General features: G+C 42.2%; 1 long non-coding RNA gene across 14 annotated transcripts; it reads left to right on the top strand.

Annotated features, from left to right (window-relative positions):
- The first annotated feature begins 1,316 nt into the window (after nucleotides 1–1,316).
- Nucleotides 1,317–6,569, top strand: LOC120644216. Of its 14 annotated transcripts, XR_005663517.1 has the most exons (11): nucleotides 1,317–2,320; nucleotides 2,883–3,073; nucleotides 3,163–3,282; nucleotides 3,464–3,542; nucleotides 3,759–3,809; nucleotides 4,077–4,120; nucleotides 4,210–4,306; nucleotides 5,163–5,303; nucleotides 5,453–5,550; nucleotides 5,831–5,926; nucleotides 6,158–6,567. It is a non-coding gene; the product is annotated as an uncharacterized LOC120644216 (long non-coding RNA). The 14 variants fall into 14 exon arrangements; XR_005663510.1 differs by having other exon boundaries at nucleotides 1,318–2,320; nucleotides 5,163–5,550; XR_005663512.1 differs by having other exon boundaries at nucleotides 2,883–3,282; nucleotides 5,163–5,546.
- The last annotated feature ends 1,951 nt before the right edge of the window (nucleotides 6,570–8,520 follow it).

Raw genomic sequence — 8,520 nt, 5'->3', positions numbered from 1 at the left:
CGTCCAGGGTACCTTGCACCGTACAGGACCACAAGGTACCATCTCGAAGAGTTTCAAAATGCAGAAGAACCACAAGGTAAAGAAGAGTTGTTCAACTACGCACACTCCTCACTTAGAAACTTCATTGAGCGAGCCTTTGGAGTGCTCAAGCAAAAGTTTAGGATATTGATGGGTATCCCGAGTTATAATCTACAAACACAAACACATATAGTAGTTGCTTGCATGGCACTTCATAACTTCATCAGGTTGAGTCAAGAAAGGGACCGACACTTTGCTCGTTGTGACCGTGATCCAAACTATGTGCCGGCTGCTGCTTCCGTACAGCAGCCACCAACTGAGGAGGCGCCTGTTGTGTTAGATAACCAACAGATGAACGAATTTCGCGATTTGATTGCATTTCAAATGTTTCATGGCGGCCAATAAATGTGTGTTCAAATGCATGGGCGCTCAATTAAATCATGTATTTGAAGTTGTAATTTTATGAGGACTTGTTTTTTTCAACTCGGTTTTTGTACGGGTTTCAAACATTTTTGTTATGTTTGTAACAGTTTTGTAATTTTTGTAACAGTTGTGTGTTGAATAAATTATTTCCTTTGGCCCAAGGAGCCATTTGCATACCCAACTGCCATCCATCATGAGGCCTGACACATGTATAGATTTCAACACAAATTTGACACAAATTGAGCAGAAATTTTGGCACCCAATTTTGAGATCTAAACACAGCCTTCGTGACGACCGGCAGTTCGAAGTCGATGCGAAATTGATTGCTGTGTCGGGTCAGACAAGGAATAGATTTCGGCAAGTATCGGTACAGCAGCAAGTCCAAGGTTGTGTTCACTTTTAAAATTTCTCTCTCCAAACTTCACTATTCATATATCACATCAAATTTTTTACCTCATGCATGGAGCATTAAATGTAGATAAATAAAAAAACTAATTGTATATTTTTGATGTACATGACGAGACCAATCTTTTGAACCTAGTTAGGTCATGGTAGGACAACAATTACCACAAACAAACGAAAAATGTTACAGTGTGCCACAGTGTCCGATGTGACCATTTTTACCACTATTTTATTGATCTAAACACAGCCCGAGTCAATAAAAGATGTGCATCTATACTATGGAAGAAACATTCCTCCTGTAAATTTCCTATCCACCTCTCACATTCTCTCTCGCTGTCCCCACTTGGAAGAAACATGGACATAGAAATCTAGAAGATCGAAGAAAAAAACAGCGTTTCTAAAATGTTTCCAATGAATTGACATTTTTTTTTCACCCTGGCGGCATCTACCCGCCCACGCGTCCCCGCCCAATCCCGCCCGTCAATCACGCTGCGTGCCCCCTCTCCTTTCCTTCCGTGTTTCCCACCTGCAGGCCGCATCGCCGTCCCGTACGTAGCCCCTGCTCCGTGCCCAGCCGACGCTATGTCCACGCCGCCGCTCCCCTCCCCCGTCCATGCTCCCGTACGTCGCTCCCTCCCCCAGCGTCGCAGATCCGCGTCGCACGTGGGACCGCTCCCCCGTTCCCGGCCGCCGTCCCCGGCCGCCGGCTGCTGTCCGCGCCTCCGTTGCTCCGTGCCCAGCCGCCATCCGCGCCGCCGTTTGCTGGAGCTGAACTGCAGCTGGTGGAGGCAAGGGCTTGAGGATCCAGAGAGGTGCATCTCGGAGCGGAGGAGGACGGGGTGGGGCGGATCTGGCGCAGGAGGCGTCCTAGCCATCGTCCATGCCGTCCTAGCCGCGCCGGCCCGACCGCCGATCCGCTTCCCCGGCTCCGCACCGTCCGCGCTGTCCCGGCGGATCCGCGACGCCCGGCGACGATCCACGCCCAGCCGCCGCTCCGTTCCCGGCTCCGCGCCGTCCTCACCCCCCGGCCGTCGCCTCCCCATCCCAACACGGTGTCACCCGTCCTGCACCTCCTCGCCAAAGACGCCTCATGCGCTGCCTCCCCATCCTCGACGCGCCACCGGGCAATGTCATTCAGTCATTCTTCATGAATGCCACGAGGAGGATCGATCCGGAGCATCCTCGTTCTACTCTGGATGCCGTGCTCGTGGCGCGGCTCTGCTCCTTGCCCCCCTCCCCCCGGTGTGCGCTACGGGCTGAGGGCGGGCACGCGCTCCTAATACCTGGCTCTCCTGCTCGCCGCCGTTCTTCCTTGGTTGTTGATCTACGGGATGTGCTAATCGATCTGTGTGTTGTGTGTGACAGCGCGTGCACGTGGGTGGGTGCAGGCCAACGCGATGCGGAGCCCGCAAGAGAAGAACATACCCCTGGAGAACATGATCTAGAGGATGTGGAACCTCGCCAGGAAGAAGAAGAGGTACGACTTTTCGCTCTTGGTTCATTTTTTCTCTCTTTTCGTGCTGCTTGTTTTGTTCCTGATGCGGTACGAGATGATGTGTGCCCATCCATTTTTGATAATTCGATCCACAAGTTGGGCTCCATAAAGAGGAGCAGTGGATTAGATTAGCAATTAGTGGTGCATTTTAGAGAGCACCATGATCTTGTGCATCCGTATTCTTCTAGAAGGATGGTGATTGGTAGGAGCACCCTAAACCTCAGGATCCGATCAACTGCGGCGCAAGCGGATCACAAGAGGCCGTAGGAGGATGTCGCCGAGGATTACTACTCCGTTCTGGGTGTGGTGTGTATATTCCGGAACCTTGGTGTGCCATGTAGCAATTACCTTGGCTTGTTTATTCTGATCGTAGAGGAAAGAATTAGTTCTTTGGGCTAAACCTCTGTAAGTAATTGCTAGATTGTTTTGCTTTTGGTAGCAACAAGTTCATAATTTTGTTTACAGGCTATATAACGTTTGGCGAAGAATCAAAATGATACTTTTACTTTGCCAAGAAAAATGATTTACTTCTCTTTTTATCTAGGTTCAGTTCAGATAATATTCCTGATCTTATCTATCTGAGATAGCATGGGGTGTGGAAGGGCAGGTGCTGAGCGATCCAGCACAACCTGCAGTGTATGATGAGATCCATGGGTACACAACAACAGCAATAAACCCTTTCTTTGATGACTGCACCCAAGGATCAAGTGTTCGTTGATGAGTTTACCTGCATTGGTATATTGATAGCTCTGCTAGGAATATAAGCTTTGCTTTTGGTTCATGAGTAGCACGATTCATTTATTTATGTGGATGCAACGGTACAGAGTGTAAAACTGTGCCAATATCTGCCCTAATGTCTTTCAAGTCGAGGAAGATTTTTGGATGTCAAGGGTCTACTCCCAGTTGGGTAGCACTGAACTAATCTAGGATGCCATTGATAGTTGGTGAGATCTTTAAGTGCTTGAATCTATTCAGTTGTTACTTGTTGTTTCCATAGCATTATTAGTGCAACGGTTCTTGCAAGATATTCAAGGTTTTCGAACAAATTAGTGAATATGTTGCTGATGTGTTTCAGTTCTCTGGATGCTAATGTCTTTTGTGCCAAACTTCTATTTCCATTTTCAGCCCTGTCGGCTGTATCCAGTGGACTTCTGCAGCACAACTGTCACTCCTTGAGAAGATGCGTAGAGTAGAGAGGGTGAATGTAAGTAAACTTTCTATGAGATGGAACTTAGAATTCGGTGTGGCCTCTATAGTTTTATTTACTGTTGTGGTTGACTCTGAAGCAAGTCCGGTTAATTTGCATTTTTATATAAGCGTGCATACTGCATTGTGTAGTAATTAATTTAGAAGAGTTATCTGCCGCTATTATCCGGAATTCTTCTAGCAGTACAGTAATCAGAATTTCAAATCTGAGCAGGTTGGTTTGATGCTTGCTGGTATGGGAGCTTCAGTCGATGTTTTCTGAATGGTAATTATATCTTTATTCATGTCATTTTATCTTCTTTACCTAATTTACTCCACGGCATGCTATAAGCTTCCATTTTCTTCAGTCATGGATGCAAATTAACTTAATTGCTCTCTATGGAAAAATTCAAAGTAATCTGTTGATGCCATACATTCAATATCGAGTTTACCAAAGTGCAATTGTATAAGTAACATGATTTCTTCTGGACCTGACCACTGCCTATCTGTGTTGTTGTTAAATGTCACCTTATATGTTTTCTATATGTGGTAGGCAAGAGCTCGCTCAAAAGAGAGGCAGGCAAAAGTCTTGCATTGGTATTGTCCGTTTGCACTCACCTTATGCAATGGTTTTTAATAGAAAAAAATATAAATGTTTTAAATGTAAATCTGCATGATTTTCACAGGAAAAAGTCAGAAAACGGATGGTGAACCAAGATAATTCAGACACAGGCAGGTCTTGGAGTGATGTCTGGGGATCCCCACCACGAGATCAAAACAATGGTAATGCTAATAGATTGTCAGAACTCAGAAGTACCCTGGTTACTCTGTAGCATTTAGCAAATATGTGGCCACTTATTGTCAGTCTACCAACTTTTGTATTGTTGAATCTGATTGTTGCTGGTGGATACTGTCAGTAGATATTATCGAAAATGAATCTGACTGTTGCTGGTGGATATTTTCCAAAGTAATAATAATCACAAAAGAGGAACATACATGCTCAAACTTTATAGTTTTTCTGTTACGGGGCTCAGGACATTAAATTTTAGTTATTTTTGAACTTCTCAAATTGTAAATTGATCATAATGGGCTTGGCAACTGAACCACTTTTTGGATAATTGGTACTGAGTTTATTTTCGAATAAAATTTATATTATTCCAACCATCACTACTAGACTACAGCTTTTCTACAATACCCTTTATCTTAAAACTGTCTTCTGATTGTAGGTAAACTTTTTTTTTGATGCTGATATAGATAAATACATCTGATTATCTTTTCCATTGGTATACTGTGGTCATCCTCTTTGCCCAATGCAGACTATTTTACTTTTCTAGCAGAAGATTTCTTCAAGTGGATACCAAGTGTCTTACTTTTTCTAAATTATTTTCATTCTACTATATTTGTGGAAGATGTCATGTATTGAATTCTATAGAGGATAAAATGCAAACAAATGGAAAGAAGTAAGCCCTTACTTTTTTTAAAAAAAAATGAATGTATAGAGTATTACACCATATCCTAATTTACCAATTATTTATTTTAGACTTGCCGGTTCTTTTGTTTCTAGAAACGGTATTAGAACATATTGTGCACCAAGATATCCTCCTCCGATTAACTTACAAGGTTTCTTCTTTACTTGCAGGGTGTACAAACTTGAGTTGGTATTTTTCATCCGGAAATTGATTGGTATGTATGTCTTGGCAATTGGAAGCATCAACAGACTTCAAGAAACAAAGCATGCTATTGCCTGTCCGAGGACTCGAGCGCCACAGTGCAGGCCACGGTGAGCAAGTCATCGGGTTCGGTCTCGGTCATGTCGATCACGTCGGCGCGGAAGCATGCTATTGTTTAGCTAGCTTCTTGCAGGGTCTGAGAGGACTTTATGCGGGCTTTTATCCTGCAGTTCTTGAATCAACTATTTTTTTTTGTAAGTTATAATAGAGCTAAACAAAGATACTTACAGAGGAAGGATGACCAGCTTCATTCGGTCTAACATCTCATCTCAGCTACAGAAGCAGTTTCTTTGGTTTGTACGTTGACTTATCTTTTCTCTTTTTTTTATGGAAATTGACTTATCTTTTCTAAAAGGATCAATATTGTTGGATCACTTTTTTTTCATTGTTCAGTCTAAGATTCAAACGTTAACTATTAAATTGTCAAAATGCAACTGGACCTTCTATAGTGTGCATTACCCTTATGATTTCTCTGACAACTGACATTAGTAGTGTTATTTATTTACTGATATTTTATCTGATCATTATGTGTGCCATTTATTCATGAAACTATTTTTATTGTTATTATACACTATAGAGGCGTCCTTGTTTACAAGTCCCATATGGCTGGTGAAGACAAGACTTCAACTCCAAACACCTAAACATCATACTTCAGGATATTATGTTGTTTCTGGTAATATACGCTTCCTTGAACTCTTTAAGTACTTATGTTGTATATAAATGCTCATGTTGTTATATATATGTGTGTAAAAGTAAAACACCTCGATATTGCCACTCCTTAATTCTGTTAAACCCCTTCAAGTATGCAGCACTGGGCATTGAAAAGTAAGTAAAAGGTGTCACATGCAATTTGTTTGAAACCAGAGCTCATCACTTAAACAACTAAACTTTATATCATTTTCAGCCTTCATAATCTGGAGAGTTGAGGCGACGTGGCCAATGGAGGCCAGGTGAAGAGGACGAGGCCATCAACGGGGGAGAAGAGGTGGCCGGAGCGAGCGCCGCTGACTTGGTGGGAGGCTGCGGCGGTGACGGCGAGGACGGTGGGGTTCGTGTTGATGAGGAGCTCATTGACGGGGAACCCTAGCGAGATCGCGATGAGCAGAGGTGGAGAACAGAGTATTATAGGTGCATAAACAATGATGCGTTACAAGACATTGACCATTAAGAGTTTGATTTTGTTGGTAGTTGATGGCCAGTTCATAAAAATCTTCTGCCAGTTTAACTTATATTATTGTAGTGTGTTTGAACCGCCAAGACAGTATTATATCATGTTGTATGATTATCTATATAATTATCTCCTAATTAGCCACACATGCTTCGTACTATCTTATACATACTATTTACCTATTTTTATAATACTAGCAAATGCGTTGCAATGGGGGAGAAAAATTGATCATAAGCCCGTGGATGTGTACTTTATTTGCAATGCACATGAATGTACAATTGATTACTCTACATGAGGGCTATGGAAAGTACGAGGTTTCAAAGTCTTTCACCGAAGAATAGCTGCTTAATAGAGTCCTCAAATTCCTGTTCTTAGGCTCAAGTATTGTGTTATTCAGTTCGTTTACTCCTAGGCTCAAGTACATGAGGGTTATGGAAAGTATGAGGTTTCAAAGTCTTTCACGAATAGCTGCTTAATAGGATCCTCAAATTCTTGTTCTTAGGCTCAATTGTTCTTAGGTGAGCAGCGGTACGGATGGGGGAGGCATCGCCAGCGAGAGGTGGGAAAGCATGCGGTGAGGCAGACGTCGCCTGTCGAGGCCCCAGGGAAGAATGCAACTTCGCCTACTACTAGGCGAGGGCTATTGGAGCATTGTTCAGTTCGTTTGCAGTGAATAAGAACGCAATGCATTATTGGAAAAGCAGCCGTGTTCATAGTGGTATCATGTTCATATTTTTATAATTATATACTTATACATTCTATTATACACTATCTTATGCATACCATTTACCTATTTTTATAATTATATATATTTTCATGTTTTGAATATTTTGTATATTTTCACCACAATTGAGACCTTGTTGCTTGTTTTCACCGTATATAGTTTCTTAAACACGCTTATTGCAACTAAAATTTAATATAGTTATTTTTTCGCAACATTGTTCTTCAGACACGTGCGATGCCGCACGTGCACCCTACTATTTTACTTTGATCAATTATAAGACAACAGACTTAATTGTTTATACATGTAAGACAACAGACTCAATTGTAAGACAACAGAACAAGAAGCTAATGAATCCGTAACTTTTACCCCCAAAGTTTATACATCAACATCAAGACTGCAGTAAAAGTAAAGTTTACGCTGAAGTTACCATTACTCCAAGTAATTTTAGTTTTGACAAGATTTGGGATTCGTTTTAAAAATTGATATTGTTTGAAATGTACTTAGGCTACTGAATTCAAACATTTATTTCCTAATATCTTCAGATTTTATGATTTTCATAACTGTATTGGTTGAATACGGAAATTCTTGTTTATTAGTTTTTTATGAATAAAATTTCTTTTTTTGCTAAATTGTTGGTTACTGAACCTATTCGTTTTTGCTAAAAATTTTGAAAGTCCTTTGCAACATGTATATCTTTTTTTATAAACATACTATTATTAGTCACTACAACTTTTATAATATAAACTTATTATGTATTAGAATTTTTTGGAACACGTGCGGACTCTACTAGTGTGCATCAAGGAAGGAAGCAAGACGTCAGTTCCTATTTTTTTGTTTCTGTGAATAAAGTCCTGGGAAATTATGCCATGTACACATGAGAAGGCTACCACGAAGATTCCAAGATGCTAGCCGATTGTGCACGTGGGATGCATATTCTAAAAAGCTTGCACATGCACCACTCCGTCAACTGCTCGGTCTCCGCTACAAGCCGTGTCCAGCCCATCAGCAACCTCGTTCGACCTGAAGCTACGACGACATCGGCAACCACGTCCACAACTCTGCCGGCGACCACTTCGTCTTTGTGAGTACGCTCGGCGATCTGCAACTTTACAAGAAGGTTCGGCGACTCGCCAGCAACGGCCTCGACTTCGCGAGAACGCTCCCCGAACCACTGGCAACTACTTCAACTTCGTCGATATTCATCGAAGAAATTCGATGGCTTCGTTCAACTTCAACAGCAGCCATCTCGTCAACGCAGGAAGCCGGAGGCCAAGCATCAAGTCGTCACTGAAATCAAAATTTCCGGTCTAATCACGAGAAGAAGTTTCAGTCCGACTTGGGTCACGGCAGGACTTCACTAGGCATGCATGCATGT

Source organism: Panicum virgatum, chromosome 8K (assembly GCF_016808335.1).
Source record: "Panicum virgatum strain AP13 chromosome 8K, P.virgatum_v5, whole genome shotgun sequence".
Classification (NCBI taxonomy): domain Eukaryota; kingdom Viridiplantae; phylum Streptophyta; class Magnoliopsida; order Poales; family Poaceae; genus Panicum; species Panicum virgatum.
This window is presented reverse-complemented; position numbering and strand designations above follow the sequence as displayed.